This window comes from Paroedura picta, chromosome 2 (genome assembly GCF_049243985.1).
Source record: "Paroedura picta isolate Pp20150507F chromosome 2, Ppicta_v3.0, whole genome shotgun sequence".
Classification (NCBI taxonomy): Eukaryota; Metazoa; Chordata; class Lepidosauria; order Squamata; family Gekkonidae; genus Paroedura; species Paroedura picta.
The window spans coordinates 38,342,372-38,360,633 of NC_135370.1; the positions used below are offsets into that span (position 1 = coordinate 38,342,372).

The 18,262-nt window shown below is 45.5% G+C and overlaps 1 protein-coding gene across 11 annotated transcripts in view; it reads right to left on the minus strand.

Annotated features, from left to right (window-relative positions):
* B3GALT1 (beta-1,3-galactosyltransferase 1) overlaps positions 1-18,262 on the minus strand; it is a 504,258-nt gene that overhangs the window by 65,136 nt on the left and 420,860 nt on the right. Inside the window, exon 3 of one of the 11 annotated variants that reach the window (XM_077319825.1) lies at positions 13,183-13,247. The exons of the other annotated variants lie outside the window; for them this stretch is intronic. The gene's annotated coding sequence lies outside the window, so the exon portion shown is untranslated. The remainder of the gene's footprint in view (positions 1-13,182; positions 13,248-18,262) is intronic. 11 annotated transcript variants of the gene reach the window in all.

The window sequence follows — 18,262 nt, forward strand, 5'->3', positions numbered from 1 at the left end:
ACCGCGGGCCCTTTAAATCATGGAGAAAGGGGATTGACTGCCTGGCTTGATTGACAGGGGGAAGAGAGTGGCGTGTAATGCACTTTGCTCTCTTTCGCCATCTCAAGCAGGCATGCAGAGTGTAAGGAGTGTGAGAAGGCAGCAGACGAAAGCGAGAGAGCCAGACGGTGAGGAATGGCCAGAGGCCCAATTATTTTTAGTGGTAAGCCATTTTGCTGACGTAAAAGAAGTCTCCTTTTCAAAATCATCATAATTCCATAAAACTCCACCAAACCAGTCTTGGCCTGAATATGTCACCAAAAAAACCTTGGGTTCTGCCAATACGAATAGGCTAGTGGTCCCCGGCCCCAAAGAAATTCAACTGGCCTCAGCCAGAGCCAGGGCCTTCTCTGCCTGATGGAATGAACTCCCAGAAAACAGTTCCTACACAGGGGCTGTAAAACGGAGCTCTTCCACCAGGCCAATGGTCAAGATCAGTAAAATAGTTAACGTCTATATTAACATCAGATGGGCCTGTGTTGCTTCCCACCCAAGGTTCTGGCTTTTATACTTCTGGCTGATTAAACTGGATTTCTGCATACACGCTGTCCACCACCCAAGTCTGGTCTGGGAGAGGGGAGTTCAAAAATTTAAAGAAATAAAAAATTAAAAAATTGAAGTAAACGAGTTTTGGTCCTTTTCACAAGTAGCCACTACACCTCTAATTTAGAAGAACTGGGTTGATTCTCTATTCCTCCAGGAAGGGGGAGGGGAAAGCAATTGTAAGCTGCTTTGAGACTCCATGAGGCAGAGAAAAGCAGGATATAAAAACCTTTGATTCTTCTGTTCTAATTTAGAGAGAATATGCTAATCAATAATACACGTATCAGTGTGTGAAAATTTTACAATCAGTTGTATAAAGTGGTACTGGAAGTTTAAACCTGTAAAATTGGAATACAAGATTGCTGTTAACTTGGAAATGTATCTTCCCTATTCACAAATCATTAAGGAGTAAGTGGGCGGAGAAAGGGGCGGAGCCAGTCCGGGTGAGGGGCCAAACGGTAGGCGCAAAGCACCTTCCAATTGGCCCCTCACCCAGACTGACAAGAATTCCAGCCATTTGGGTGAGGGGCCAATTGGAAGGCACGAAGCACTTGGCAGGGAGGGGGAGGGGGGCGGCCGGGGAGGCTTCCCTGCGGGCCTCAGAGCAGGCCCGCCATGTCTTTTGAGCGGGCTTTGAAGCCTAGTTACTAATAAAATTACTAATAAACTTAAAAAAAAGAAAAGAAAAACAAATCAACAACCTCTCTGGTAAAAATACACGTAACTGGTCACTTCATTTACAGTGCTATTCTTGACATGCAGAGAGAGGGCTGTTGATTCCCTAAGCATTTACACTTTAGTAATCCTGCTGTTCTCCACTGAATTAACATAGTGTAAGTGGTTCTTAGCTAGCAAGTGATACTTATCACCAGGAGCGACACGCACACACGCACACACACACGCAACAATGGAAACAAACTGCAGGCATGGGAATACTCATCATTTGCAAGAGGGTATTTCTAGGAGACTGGTGTTCTTATATGTAATGGTAAAATGAGAAGAAAATACACAATACTTTTCAGGGAAAAGATTTACAATATTGACCTACTCCCTGGTGATGGATGGGGAATAGTTTTGAGCTTTCGGTCTAATATTCTGTTTAATCCATTACCAAACATTCCGTGTTTGTGAATCGGTGGTCTTTCTAATGGGTTCCATATTTTAGACTGAATCTATATTGTCTTGTAGCCCTTTTCTCTTGCTTCTTCCTTTCCTGTTCCTTTCTGTCGGCGACATTAATGTTTCTTTCTGTTAGTTTGCAAGGTGCCTTGCATGGAAGATGCCCTATTTAAAAATGACAGCAATATGGAGCAGGGGATCAAGGGACCTCTTTTTCAAATCCCCATTCAGCAATGAAACTCCTCAGGTGACCTTGGGCCAGTCAGTCTCTCACACATCCTGAACTGACAGGGGTGTTGTGTGTTAACTAGAAGAACAGAAGACAGCGTAAATTGGTCTCAGTTCCTTGAAGGGAGGAAGGAATAAAGCAATCATACAAAAATCTTTTGAGTTGTCATGGGTAACCATGTTATTTAGTTCCCCAGAAAATGTGCAGAAATAACAGTCACACATTAAACAATTATATTTCCTCACATTTTCTGTCACAAATGGGGTAATTGTGACGGAAACAGCTCTAAGTTTTTAGTTCAGGGTATATACATGAAGCTGCAGCAGCATATAAAAACCAACTCTTCCTCTTATACCCTGCTTTTCACTGCCCAAAGGAGTCTCCCCTTCCCATCCTCTCCCCACAACAGACACCCTGTGAGGGAGGTGAGACTGAGAGAGTCTCTGATAGGATTGCTCTGTGAGAACAGCACTATCAGGACTGTGATGAGTCCAAGGTCACCCAGTTGGCTGCAGGTAGAGGAGAAGCAGGGAATCAAACCTGGCTTGTCAAATTAGAAGCTGCTTATCTTAACCACTACACCCTTTCCCCCGCAAACACAGGCCTGAACATGTTTATATCTAAGCTGATCTATAGGGCTTCTGGAATCAAATCTGCCAGTACCTTGATGGTGAAACCTAAGGAGGGGGTGGGGGTGGGGAATCAAACCTGTTATTTTTTCCCACTTGGTTACATATTAAAACGGTAAAATCTATTTTGTAAGCTGCTAATTAGCAAATTCGCTGCCTGAATTGCCCTGACTAGACCGATCTCATCAGAGGTTGAAAAGGTTGAAAATTAGGGTTGGCCATGGCCAGTACTTGGGCAGGAGACCACCAAGGGAGACTGGGGTTGCTATGGGGAGGAAGGCAATGGCAAGCCACCTCTGCTCCTCTCTTATTTGGGGTCACCATGAGTCAGTCTGAAATTGGACGGCACACAATTATTATTAATTAGCTCATGATTAGATGGCACTAAAGCAGGGGTAGTCAACCTGTGGTCGTCCAGATGTTCATGGACTACAATTCCCATGAGCCCCTGCCAGCAAATGCTGGCAGGGGCTCATGGGGATTGTAGCCCATGAACATCTGGACGACCACAGGTTGACTACTCCTGCACTAAAGGATACATGCTGTCTTGTGGAAAGAGATCTTTTGAGACATTTTACCCCTTGTGTTCCATATATATAATACATAACACGATGCGACATTCAGCCTGGGGCGTTTCAGTGAGGCCTTTTGGTGAACTTAAGACTTTCACCAGCTGAAAATCAAAGCTAGGATCCAATGGAGCACTTGCGACAAAAGGACACTGTGGTTGCATGGAGCACCACTCACTTACCCTCCCCCATGACAGCCCAAAAGGATTTGAAAAATGCTACTCCTGGGATGGACCCAGGCATTCGTTCCTGGGTTTGCTTATTAGGGAGTAAACCCCACTGAATTGAGTGGGGCTTCCCTCTGAGCTGTCAGCCACAGGATCAACCTGAAAGCCGTCATTTACTCTTCCGATGCTTTCCCAGTCTCCATTAGCATTAATGAATGCTATGCAGTACAATACTCCAGTGTATATAATACATTAATACATTCTCCACTTTATTTCTGCATGGCAGAAACCCAGGATATTGCAAAGGTCAATATCAAGGTAAACCAGCGAAAAATAAACAGAAATACATTAAATTACTCGCTATCGGGGTCGCATCTGATCTGCCTGCCGCGGCGCATCTGCTTCACCCTTTCACATCATTTCTCCCATCGTCCTTCAAGCCCAAGCACACACTCCTGGGAATTTCCCAGCCAAGAGGGAGCCAAGCTTGAAAACCAGAAGGAAGCAGGGAAAACAAAGGAACTGCTCCCCTTTTCAGTCTTCAATCTCACGTGTGCTCCAGGGACTTCCAGGTACTATGCTTCAGGTCTCTAGCCTGCCACATCCAGACCCTCCAATCCAGAGGTGTTAGGTCATCCACGGGCTGGCGTGTTCTCCTTCACAGCTGGAAAGGATGCCCCTGCCCCAACACAGATCCACTTTTCCCCTTCTTCCTAGCCATGAAGATGCCCAACCTCTTCCAGTCATTAGAATTGTCACCTTCTGCTTCATCTCCTGCCACTCATCTCATAGAATCACAGAATCATAGAGTTGGAAGGGGCCATACAGGCCATCTAGTCCAACCCCCTGCTCAACGCAGGATCAGCCCAAAGCATCCTAAAGCATCCAAGAAAAGTGTGTATCTAACCTTTGCTTGAAGACTGTCAGCGAGGGGGAGCTCACCACCTCCTTAGGCAGCCTATTCCACTGCTGAACTACTCTGACTGTGAAAAACTTTTTCCTGATATCTAGCCTATATCGTTGTACTTGAAGTTTAAACCCATTACTGCGTGTCCTTTCCTCTGCAGCCAACGGAAACAGCATCCTGCCCTCCTCCAAGTGACAACCTTTCAAATACTTAAAGAGGGCTATCATAGAATCATAGAATCATAGAATCACAGAATCATAGAGTTGGAAGGGGCCATACAGGCCATCTAGTCCAACCCCCTGCTCAACGCAGGATCAGCCCAAAGCATCCTAAAGCATCCAAGAAAAGTGTGTATCCAACCTTTGCTTGAAGACTGCCAGTGAGGGGGAGCTCACCACCTCCTTAGGCAGCCTATTCCACTGCTGAACTACTCTGACTGTGAAAAACTTTTTCCTGATATCTAGCCTATATCGTTGTACTTGAAGTTTAAACCCATTACTGCGTGTCCTCTCCTCTGCAGCCAGCAGAAACAGCATCCTGCCCTCCTCCAAGTGACAACCTTTCAAATACTTAAAGAGGGCTATCATGTCCCCTCTCAGCCTCCTTTTCTCCAGGCTGAACATTCCCAAGTCCCTCAACCTATCTTCATAGGGCTTGGTCCCTTGGCCCCAGATCATCTTTGTCGCTCTCCTCTGTACCCTTTCAATTTTATCTACATCCTTCTTGAAGTGAGGCCTCCAGAACTGCACACAGTACTCCAGGTGTGGTCTGACCAGTGCCGTATACAATGGGACTATGACATCTTGTGATTTTGATGTGATGCCCCTGTTGATACAGCCCAAAATGGCATTTGCCTTTTTTACCGCTGCATCACACTGCCTGCTCATGTTTAGTTTACAGTCCACAAGTACCCCAAGGTCTCGTTCACACACAGTGTTACCTAGAAGCGTATCCCCCATCCAGTAGGCATGCTTTTCATTTTTCTGACCCAGATGCAGAACTTTACATTTATCTTTATTAAATTGCATCTTGTTCTCATTTGCCCATTTTTCCATTGTGTTCAGATCTCGTTGAACTCTGTCTCTATCTTCCGGAGTATTTGCCAGTCCTCCCAATTTGGTGTCATCTGCAAACTTGATGAGTAGTCCCTCCACCCCCTCATCTAGATCATTAATAAATATGTTAAAAAGTACCGGGCCGAGCACCAAGCCCTGAGGTACCCCGCTACTCACCTCTCTCCAGTCTGATGAAACACCATTGACAACAACTCTTTGAGTGCGGTTCTCTAACCAATTCCCTATCCACTTAACTATCTGAAAATCCAGATTGCAGTCCTTCAACTTATCCATCAGAACATCATGGGGAACCTTGTCAAAAGCTTTACTAAAATCCAAGTAAACGACATCAACCGAATTTCCATGATCCAGCAAACCTGTTACTTGGTCAAAAAAGGAAACCAGGTTGGTCTGGCAGGACCTGTTGGAGACAAATCCATGCTGACTTCCTTGGATCACCAAATTGTCCTCCAGATGTTTGCAGATCGCTCCCTTTAATATCTGCTCCATTATCTTCCCCACAACAGAGGTCAGACTCACTGGTCTGTAGTTTCCCGGGTCATCCTTCCTCCCTTTTTTGAAGATCGGAATAACGTCCCCTAAATGTCCCCTCTCAATTTCACTGCCGAACCACTTCACACATTCCATGCGTATGAATTCTCTGCCCCATAACGTGGTGTTGGCTGACCATAGAACAGAACAAAATGAAGAGAAGCGAGTCCCCGAGACAAACTGCTGAGATAATGCATAGCCATCTTTAGAATCTTACCGAAGCTTAAATTACAATATTACTGCAACTGGAACACTCTGAAATAGTTTATGCTTAGGAACATTTCCTGTGTAACGCTTGGTACAGGCCACGGTCAGAAATGAGATACCATGTCATGCTGACCATTAATGCTAGCTCATAATATTAAAGTTGCTTATCCTGCACACATTTATCTGGAAGTAAGCTCCCCCCCCCCCTTTGAATAAAGCAGGACTGATGTACGAATAAATATACCTAGGATTAGGCTGTGAAAGATCAAGGAGACTTGAGAGAAATTCCTTTCATTAGTGAGAACATTTCAGCTGTGATTATGTGAACCTTTGTGCATGGGTGTGCATGACTAATGCTCACTGTAGTGGCACCATTTCTGTCTTGCAAGACTCTCAGGATGAGTCATTGAAGCCAGGAATTATGGTGTAAAGGAATAGGTGATCTGCGTTTAGCCACTGTGCATGAATTCCCCAGATTAACCTCTAATTCTCGTTTATTTTCAGGATTTCAGGATTCTCGTTTATTTTCAGGATTTCTGAACATCTTGCTATACTGCAAAATCTTTCTGAACATCTTTGCTATACTGCAAAGGATCTGTGTGCACTGAAATATACATAGAGAATTTTAGCAGCCTTGCATCAATTCTAATGCATATCCAGTCTACTAACAATTTGCAGTTTGGTCCATTTCTCAGAGCGTATCAAAATGACGAATAATTATCGAGAGAACGACTGGGGTGGTGGTGATGATGGATAGGAATCTCTTACACACATGGTCTTCCCAGTTGCAATGTATGGCTCTGAAAGTTGGACCATAAGGAAGGCCGAGCGTCAAAGAATTGAGGCTTTTGAACTCTGGTGCTGGAGAAGACTCTTGCGAGTCCCCTGGACTGCAAGGCAAACAAACCGGTCAGTCCTAGAGGAGATCAGCCCTGACTGCTCCTTAGAAGGCCAGATCTTGGAGATGAAACACAAATACTTTGGCCACCTCATGAGAAGGAAGGACTCCCTGGAGAAAGGCCTAATGCTGGGAGCGATCGAGGGCAAAAGAAGAAGGGGACGACAGAGAATGAGGTGGCTGGATGGAGTCCCTGAAGCAGTGGGTGTGAACTTAAATGGACTCCGGGGAATGGTAGAGGACAGGAAGGCCTGGAGGATCATTGTCCACGAGGTCGCAATGGGTCGGATACGACTTCGCAACTAACAACACACACATGGACAAAATTCCCAATAGCATGGAGGCAGCAGAACTGGATAAATTGGATACAAATAACGTTCGCCAAAGGTTTTATTTTGGTTCGCAGAGCATTTATGTCTGAGGAGTACTATGGAGGTATAAATGCTTTGAATAATGAGCCTGTTTGCATATGTGATCATTAATCCATATTCGCTCTAGGCTAGGGTGTTGTGACGGATGGTGTGTCTTCGGACAGCAAGAAATTAAGATGGGTTACTGATGTATAGAAAACAGCAGGCTGTACATTTGTTTTTGTTATTTGGGATTTCACTTCTGTGCCAGGTGCTACATTAAGTTGTCTTTTGACGGTTCTTTGGAAATGCCCAAGGAAGATGACCCTAAGTATGTTATGCTATTAATGAACTTCTCTTAGATCCAGCCCATATGTCCATTTCCCCCCATGGAAGTGGTTGTTCAGAACAGAACAATGTAGGCAAAGAGGTTGCCCACAATAGCTCCCAGTGGACTTCGGGTAATTACAACTGGGCTGTTTCAGACTTACAGCTGGGAGGGGATTGGGATGGTCTAAATCAGTGGTTCTCAACCTTCCTAATGCCGCGACCCTTTAATACTGTTCCTCATGTGGTGGTGACCCCCAACCATAAAATTATGCAAGTGTTCTTTTACAGAAATTAAACCGAAACTGACCACTGGAGTGAAGATCCATGGTTCATGATTGTATATAAACTGTTTTTTTTCCTGGGTTTTCTCAGTTCATTTCTACCTCTTGTCCCAGCACGCTGATCTCATTCTCCGCTGCTCCAAACAGACGAATGCTCTATTTCGATCTACCCCACAAGGCTGTTGTGTGGATGGTGCCCCCCTGGCCAAGCTGCTTGCCCTGCCGCAACCCCTGTGAAAGGGTCATTCGACCCCCAAAGGGGTCCCCCGGCCCCCAGGTTGAGAACAATTGATCTACACGGATGATTTATATCTGTTCTGTATCAGGGGTATGCAAGGTATTTTTCAAGTTCAGGTATACTGATCCTGCAAACATTGGTATTTCCTGATATTCCCAAATCCCAGTATTGGTAAGGAATTAGAATTTGGAAAATATTTGAGAAACCCATTTTTATGGCCTCATTATTCCCTATAGGGGCCAGTATAGTCAGTAATCCCCATACTATATAATGGAGAATCGATCCAGGTGTATCTGAGGTCTGAGGGGGCATGTCTTGAGGTAGAGCCCCATATAGCTGCTGGTGCCTATCCTAAAAAAATCCACCAATTTCCAAACAGATTGGACCAGGCATCCAATTCTATGGGCCCCCAAAGATTGTGCCCCCACTCTACATTGGGTTCAAAGGAAGGCATTAAAAGGCATTTAAAGGGAACACGGTCCCTTTAATATGCCTTTTGCAAGCCATGATTGAACTCCAAAGGCATTTTAAAAGGAACACCTTCTGCAACAGGTGAGTTTAGCTGGAATGCATTTAAAGGGACCACAATCCATTGCCTTTTAATTTTGACTACCTAGCCTTCCTGAAAAATTCTGAATATTTTCAGGATTTTGTGGGGGCACCCATTTCAGATATTTGGCCAAAAAAATAGCCAAGAAATACCAGTAAGGTAATTTTGGGCTATATTTTTTTGGCTCAAACCTACCAAATGCACACCCCCTATTCTATATTAGTTTAATATTCATGCTGTTGGAAGAGATATGAGGCCCATCGAAAGAGCTTGTTGAGTTCAGGCTACAGATCTGTCAGTTGTAATGTTACAGATTTGGGCTGGGATGGAAATTTCAGGCGGTCCTTTTCAGGACAATCAGATTGTTTCAAGTGGGAGAGTAATGAATTGAGAGTCAGGCTGGAATAATATATAAAAGTTTCTATTAACAAATCTGCTCGAAAGTCGTGAACGCTCTTTTGAACTCACTCTCTCTTTTTCTTCTCTGCTGAGTCCCTTCCTGTAGCTGTTATCTCTCTCTCCATCTTTCCCTGAGTCCCAGAGTCATTTCCCCTGTCTACTTTTCTCTCACACATTTCTCCACATATGTTGATAACACAGATCAGGAAAGTGAACAATTCACCACACTTCCTGGAGTCACAAATAGAGAAGAGGCTAAATTTAGAACGTGGCTTGGTTTATTTGAATATCTCCATTTTGGTATCGGTTCTTCCATGTGAGAAATGTGAGGCTTTATCCCCCCTTACCATGTTTTTTTTCCTGTTATATTATTATTATTATTATTATTATTATTATTATTATTATTATTATTATTATTATTATTAGATTTCTAACCCACTGCTCCCCTGAGGCTTGCGGCGGGTAACAACGTGTAAAAAACCCATCAAACCCTTAATACATCAAACCCCTAAAACCAGTCCCCAACCCACCCCACCTGATGGCGGCGGAACTATCCAGGGAACCAGGGGTCACTGCTGATGTAGAGGGGGGGGGGCGATGAAAAAAGGGGAAGCGCCAGCCTCAACCATAAGCCTGGCGGAAGAGCTCCATTTTGCAGGCCCTGCGGAAGGATGGCAAATCCCGCAGGGCCCGCAGCTCCTCCGGGAGCTCATTCTACCAGGCGGGGGCCAGGACCAAAAAGGCCCTGGCCCTGATCGAGGCCAGATGAGTCTCCCGGGGGTCAGGAACCACCAATAAATTAGTCCCCGCCAAGCGTAACGCCCTGCGGGGGGCATAAGGCACCAGGCGGTCCCTCAAGTATGTGGGACCCAGACTGCAGAGGGCCTTAAAGGTTAAAACCAAAACCTTGAACTTGATCCAGCTAGCAATAAGTAGCCAATGCTGGACATGGGCCCTCCGAGCTGTTCCTGTGAGGACCCTAGCAGCTGCATTTTGTACCAGCTGTAATTTCTGGATCAGGCGCAGGGGAAGGCCCGCGTAGAGTGAGTTACAGAAATCTATTCTGGAGATGACCGTCGCATGGATCACGGTGGCTAGGTGGTCAGGAGAAGGTAGGGCGCTAGTAGCCGGGCCTGGCGAAGATGGAGAAAAGCCTGGCCCGCTACCTTCTTGACCTGGGCCTCCAGTGTTAACGAGGCATCCAAAGTCACCCCCAAATTCCTTGCCTGGGGTGCGATGGTCAGTTGTGTCCCGGCCAAGGTGGGCAATCGTGCTTCCTGGTCTGCTCCCGTCCCCCCAAACCACAGGACCTCCATCTTGGCAGGGTTAAGTTTCAGACAACTCTGCTCGAGCCATCCAGCTATGGCTTCGAAATATCTGTCAAATGGATCCGCGGGGAATCAGAGAGGCTGTCCATCAGGAGATACAGCTGGGTGTCATCAGCATACTGATGGCAACCCAAGCCATAACTCCTGACCAGCTGGGCCAGAGGGCGTATGAAGATGTTGAAAAGTGTGGGGGAAAGCACTGAGCCCTGTGGTACTCCACAGGGGAGCCCAAACGAGCTCAATAGCTCATCCCCCAACGCCACCCTCTGGGTCCAGATTAGGAGGAAGGAGCATATCCAGCGTAATGCTATGGCCCTTATCCCTTATCCTGGCGTGGCAGCATGCTAGTAGTTCGTGGTTGACCACATCAAATGCTGCCGACAGATCTAAAAGAACTAACACAGCAGAGCCGCCTCAATCCAGCTGGCGACGGAGATCATCCTTCAGGGCAACCAGCACCGTCTCCACCCCGTGGCCAGGATGGAAGCCAGACTGGTATGGATCGAGCGCTGAAGTTTCTTCCAGGAACGCCAGGATCTGGTCCACTGCGTCCCTTTCAACTATCTTTCCCAGGAATGCTAAATGCGCAACCGGGAGGTAGTTGGTCGGGTCCCATGGATCCAGCGATGTTTTTATCAGTAGCGGGAAGACCACCGCCTCCTTAAGCCGCTCCGGAAACTCCGGAAATGTAAGCCATTTTGTGTGTGTGCCAGTTGTGTACAAACTGTATCAAGACAGAAGTCAACAATGCCAAGGAAAGGAAGCAAATGAAAGTTAATTGCAATAATGTAAAGGGAAAAAAAAATCCAAATGAAAAGAATGACAGCCAAATCAGCTCATCTCGAGTCACACGAATCTGACCTTGCTTTAAAAATAAACGGAACCTATTAGGATTCTTTCTGCTTTGCCTCAAAAACTGGCGGGGCAAATATGTTCGTAAAGACTGTTTTAACAGCTTGTGTGGTTGCCGTTTTGGGAGCAAGAAAAAGGATAAAAATAACTAGAACAATTGCCTGCATCGAACTCTCCCCCACTTTCATTTCTCAGAAGGCAATCCTGGCATGAAAGCCCTGTTTCTATACATCTTGCCATTAAGACAACAGACTGTCACTTGTAATTAAAGTCTTACTGAAACGTTGGCAAAGGCATAAACGTCAACCTAGAAAGAAAACTGACACAATAGGAACTTGAACAAGTGACACACAAACACCTGATTCTCCTCCACATATGCAACCTAGCTTTTGCTGCGCAGTGTCGCTACCGACACTGAATGTTGGGTTGCCACCAGATTAAGTTTTCCAGTATCAAAATGGAGCTCTCTGTCTCCCCTCTCATGGCAGCCCACTGATGTCCATGAAATGCTGCCTCTGGGGGGCTGGAAAACCTAAGGAATTACTTGAAGGGGATTTGTTATTCCCCCCTCCTCTTCTGTCTCCAATTCTCCCCACCCCCACCCCCCATTCACGAAAAGAGGCTCCTGCTGTGCTTGGCTCCCCCCTCTGTTTTGAGCTTCCCCAATTAGGGTTGGGCACTTTGGTGTCCAAAGCGGCCATTTGCGCACAAAGCAGCCAACGCTGTGCTGCAGGGGGGGGGAAGCGTGGGTGTCAGCACGCTGGTGGGCACACACACACACACAGGTGCAGAGCTCTGCGCCTGCGTGTGTGCACCCGCCAGCACGCTGGTGCCCGCACCTTCCCCCCCCCACGGCGCAACGCTGAGTGCTTTAGGTATGAATGGCCGTGGAAGCACCCAACCCTATACCCCCAATCGAGCGCAGAACATTCTCTGTTTCAATTGGGTGGGGTGGAGGGAAAATGAAGACCCGAGTTCAAATAGATCTGAATTCAGCAGGATCCACAACAGAAAAAACAAAGTAAGTGCAGAATCAGCCCAGGTGATGTTCTTTGCCCCCACAGAATCATAGAATCATAGAGTTGCAAGGGACCTCATGTGTCATCTAATCCAACCCCCTGCACTATGCAGGATACTCAAATCCCAATTGCTCATCTACTGTAACCTGCCATCCCCTGGAAGCTTCACAGAATCAGCCTCTCCGTCAGATGGCTATCCAGCCTCTGTTTAAAAATTTCCAAAGATGGAGAACCCACCACCTTCCGAGGAAGCCTGTTCCACTGAGGAACCGCTCTAACTGTCAGGAACGTCTTCCGGATGTTTAGATGGAATCTCTTTTCAATTAATTTCATCCCATTCGTTCTGGTCTGGGGCAAGAGAGAACAATTCTGCTCCATCTTCCATATGGCACCCTTTTAAATACTTGAAGATGGTTACCAGATCCCCTCTCAGTCGTCTCCTCTCTAGACTAAACAGACCAAGCTCCCCCAACCTTTCTTCATATGTCTTGATCTCCAAACCCCTCACCATCTTTGTTGCCCTCCTCTGGACACGTGCCACAAAAGGCTTCAGATGCCCATTTCTACACATTAAGCCTCTATTAAATGGATAGGATGTTTTCCCCCCAGGCCTGCTGACCACCCTACTCTGGTACGAGGCTTTGGCTGGGTCTTGGTGGTGTGTGGAAGGAGGGTCAGAGACGTTTTGCAGGGAGTCCCTGGTAAATTCTTAGCAGTCCCTGCTGCAAAGTGACTGCTGAAAAATGATGTATGCTATTCATGTGCTTCTGTTCATTTTTCTCTCTGCTTCTCAAGAAAATGAATAGCTCCTCTTCTGGCAGGCCCTCATTTCCCATTTTATGAATACAGTGTATTTTCTGAGTTTTAAATTTATGCTAAATTGCCTTTGGACCACTTCCAGGATGAAAGGGTGATACGTACATATTTACTTATTTTATTGAGGAAAGGTGTGCGTCACTTCTGCAGAATGTGCCCGAGGCAACTCGCTGCGGAAACAATAAAACAATCACAACAAGCAATTAAAAAAAATGAAGTCAGTAAAAACAAGCTCAGGCACCAAAACGGTATAAGCTGTCTGGCAAAAGGAAGGAAGGAAGGAAGGAAGGAAGGAAGGAGGGAGGGAGGGAGGGAGGGAGGAAGGAAGGAAGGAAGGAAGGAAGGAAGGAAGGAAGGAAGGAGGGAGGGAGGGAGGGAGGGAGGGAGGAAGGAAGGAAGGAAGGAAGGAAGGAAGGAAGGAAGGAAGGAAGGAAGGAAGGAAGGAAGGAAGGAAGGAAGGAAGGAAGGAAGGAAGAGATCCCCTTATTTAAAATCTGGGTATAGAGAAATGTTTTGGCTTGCCTCCTAAAAGGAAGGGATTGAACTCCAAGCCTCATGGGCAGAGCCATCAGACTGCATGTCTGCTGCCTTATCATTCTGCGCCATAAGAGGCTCTGTCTGAATAATAATGGTATGCAAAGTGCTAGAAAGGAATTCTAAAGCCCATTTCTCATCTGAAATGCAGCAGTGAGCTGTACTTCTCCGCTCCCCTTTGTCTTGGCGGAACCAAATAAAGAACTTCAGCACGTGCGTTATAAATATTCTAAATAAAGCTATTCTTAAAATGTTACGTTAAATCGGATTTGTTTGAATAGAGTGCAAATTCATTAAGTTCACCGCAAGACGTCAGTTTACTTTTGGGTTATAAAGTTGAGGAATATTTGAAGGCTGCCAGTATTAAACACAAGAGGACTAAATCCGTGTTTCAAGAACAAGTCTTTGATGCAAAGTAGGGCAGATGAAAAAGATTAAATCAATTTCCCTCCCAAAAAGGATTCTAAATTCCACAGGTTATTACTCCAGTCTAGACCTTAGCAGTGTCTGAAAGGTGCAGAGGAAGCACTGTAACTGCCCATAGCTCAACAGCAGAGGTTCCCGGTATAATCCCCAGTATCTCTGGTGAGAAGGTTCCCAGAAGAGGTAGAATGAGGGACTTCTCAGGCATTCTCAATCAGGGTTTTCTGAAACCCCTGGGGTTTCCTGATGGCCCCGGAAGGGTTTCCTGAATGGGTGGGAGTTAATTCATTTTTCATGTACTTTTTAAATTTGTAAACATTTATCGGGTGATATGACCATATGAAATGAGCCTCTTGTGGCACAGAGTGGTAAGGCAGCAGACATGCAGTCTGAAGCTCTGTGCATGAGGCTGGGAGTTCGATCCCAGCAACCGGCTCAAGGTTGACTTAGCCTTCCATCCTTCCGAGGTGGGTAAAATGAGTACCCAGCTTGCTGGGGGGTAAATGGTAACAACTGGGGAAGGCACTGGCAAACCACCCCGTATTGAGTCTGCCATGAAAACGCTAGAGGGTGTCACCCCAAGGGTCAGACATGACCCGGTGCTTGCACAGGGGATAACTTTACCTTTATGACCATATGAGTTGCAAACCAACTATGTCATTAGAAGGGAAGATATTATAGCTAAGATTCACTTACTTTGGACACATCATGTGATCAAACTCACTAGAAAAATCATTAATGCTCGGCATGGCCAGCGGCAAAAGGAAACGTGGTCACCAAAGGATCCGGGGGCTCGACACGATCAAAGCCGATACAGGGATGACCATGAACCAACTAAAAGAAGCAGTCAGAGACAGGGGCGCATGGTGGAGACTTTCCTATAGAATCGCCGAGGGTCGGACACGATTGAACGGATAACAACAACATAACCATATAAGGTCATGTCGACCTGCCTCCTCCTTCCAAAATGGCCAATGATGGGCCTGGAGGGGGTGGGAAGGGGAGGGGCTCTGGGTGGGCATGTACACAGTTATGCTTCACAGCCATACTCTGCACAATTGAGCCACTTCTGGGGTTCCTCAAAGCCTGAAGAATGTTTAAAGGTTTCTCAACAGTAAAAAAAATTGAGAAAGGCTGTTCTAGACTTAGAAAGAACTGGATTGTTAATATATAACCACCTACTTACACTGGTAGGTTAACAGTTTATACTTATCCAGGTTACCAGCTCTCTATGGTGTGTCCTTTTATCTTGTATTTAGCCTTTATATTTTGTTTGCTATTATCGTCATTGCGTTTTACCTGTACAATTTGTATTTTGTAATTTATTGGCCTATGACGGTCAATACAATTGACTTGGCTTGACTTCCAGAATGTCAAACACAAGGCCTCTTTGAGGGTTGGTTCTGCCTGTTAGTTTTCTTTCAAGAACGAATGTCTGAACCACGGAATTAGTATGCGCCTGACTCTTTAATTGGAGATTTGTTTGTTTTGCTGCCAAGTCACAGCTGACCCTGAGCAACCCCCTATGGTTTCCAAGGCAAGAGACATTCAGAGGTGATTTGCCATCTCCTGCCTCATGACTCCAGTAACCTTGGAGGTCTTCCCTCCAAATACTAGCCAGAGCCGACCTTGTTTAGCTTCCAAGATCTGACGAGGTTGAATTTGCCTGGGCTGTCCCAACTGGTTAAAAAAAAAAAAATTGGCAGGAACGTAGAAGCTCCAAAACTTGCAAGCAAGGGAGAAGAAGAGATTTTCATTTACCTTCTGCAACGAAGGAAGTGACTTATGAATGCCATAGAGGAATTCTGTGGGTATATTTCTTTAGAGATGAGAAGAATGGAAAACCACGACACACAGACACATAGTGTTATACTGTGCGGTTTGCTACAAGCCCACAGGCAGTTAGACCTATTTAAGTCTCATAAGGAATCAATATAATTTATTCACACAACTCTGGGCAGGTACATCGTCCTTATCATTTCACCTCCCAGAACATGTGTGATTATACATTGTTATTATTTTTTTTTTAAGAAATCCATTATGTAAATCATAAAAGTTGTCGAATGAATTCAAGACGGTCATAGGTGCCAGTGAAACTTTATTCAACCACCTGCATGAGTAATGAAATAAGACAGGGGAGACCTGTATTATTCATTTGTATGAAGAATTTTAACATCTTGATGCTGGCACTTCTAAACCTGTCTGAATCCCACAAGGTAGTGCTGCTTTTGTGTTTTTCAGCTCACACTAGAAGCCAGTCAGTTTAAATTTGGTTTGCCTCTAGGCAATGCTGGATGGAAACTCTTGGAGAGGAGCTGGGTTTTGGTCCATTAGGCAAATTTCTCGGAAAACGTGGGAAGCAATAGCGGCTCAGAGCAATGGTCCATCAGGGGTGGCCAAACTCTGGCTCTTCAGATGTCCATGGAGTACAATTCCCATGAGTCACTGCCAGCATCATGCTGGCAGGGGCTCATGGGAATTGTAGTCCATAGACATCTGGAGAGCCACAGGTTGGCCACCCCTGATAGTCCAACATCCTGCCCCTGGAAAAACTACAACTAGGCCATGGAAGCCAAATTCAGCTCTTGAAATCCATCAGAACCTCCAAGAGCTTCCCAGAACGGAAGACGTGGCATGACCATAAATCTAATTAGTACAGGAATCGTTATACAGACCAAATTGCCTGTCGAATGATGAGAACTGGTAGAATAATATTGATATCCCAAATCCAGTCTGTCCTGTTGTAGACACCCAATCATAACAAAAGAAAATCTGTAATCATAACTGTAAAAAATCCAGAACTATATATCTTTGTGGGTTATTTTTTAAAAGTTGATTCTGCTGTTATTTACGAGAAGAACTTGATGTCAATCAAGCTCGGTTTCCTGTCTCCCTGTCTATGGGCATTGATCTGACCAACCCTCCATTCAACAACTTCCTGCCCTTTGTGCAAAAGGTTTCTGCTTGAAATAAATGCTTTCTGGTTGTAATACAAGGAAGCTTAGGACAGCCAGATCTGCTCATTTTAATGGCATTGCTGAAAGGGCTGTGGCTCAGTTTGGCACGTAACAGGTCCCAGGTTCAATCCTCATCATCTCCAGACAAATGGTAGTGTAGTAGATCATGTGGATAACGACTTGGGAATTTTGGACTTGGCTCAATCCTGAGTCCTTCCAGAGAAATAGAGCAGCAGAGTAACTGAGCATTTTGAAAGTATGCAGTTACTAGATACCTTTGTGGATGAGGCACAAATCCAGATTTACAGCACTTTGAGGTTTAAAAAGAGAATCTTTACTGGGAAAGATTATTTACAAAATATATCATATTCATCTGCTTCAGTCTCCTCATTGAAGCAGAGTACAAAAGCTTTAAAGAGTAGTTACATAAAACCATATTACAAGCCTCTATGCCTAGGATGTAAGAAGACTACATACCCACATCAGCAGATGGAGGGTGAGCTGATGGCTGCTCCCTTCTTCAGCAAAGGACACACACTGAACTGCTTTCCTGAAGAAGTAGGAAGTGGATGGATGCCCACCTTAAACAAAGGGATCCCCAGAGCACATGCTGGGGACTTTCCAATGTTCAATGCTGCAGTTCCCAATGCTGGCCACTCAGCCCCACTAATGAGCACACAGGAGCAGCTTAGCTACTTAAACAACTTAACAACAGCCCTCCAGGGCTTCACTAATTTACTTACTGATTGCAATTCTAACATCACTCTCTGAGATCCTAGAAAGCCCCTGCTAGTCAGAAAACTGACCAGTCTGCAATGTACAGGCTTCTTCAGGTGAACAGCAGGATTGGGTGGGGATCATCATGTATTCCCTGGGATAATACCTACATAATGAATGGGCTGCACATCGCAAGACAAGATTTGCCTAAGCAAGCCTGATGTTTTAAATGTTCTATCCTCTTTCAATAGAACAATAAGCAAGGCCAGGATACACGATTATCCTGGGTTGATGTCAAGCAGGCTATCTGATATAAAATCGCAGAAACTAAACAGGATTAGCCCTGGTTCCTACTTGAAGGGGAAACCATGGAAACACAGGGCTGGTATGCTGAGGCAGTCAATGGCAAACTAAGGAGGTGGTGAGCTCCCCCTCACTGGTGGTCTTTAAACAACAAGCTGGACAGATACTTATCTTGGATGCTTTAGGGTGATCCTGCATTGAGCAGAGGGTTGGACTAGATGGCCTATATGGCTCCTTCCAAGTCTATCATT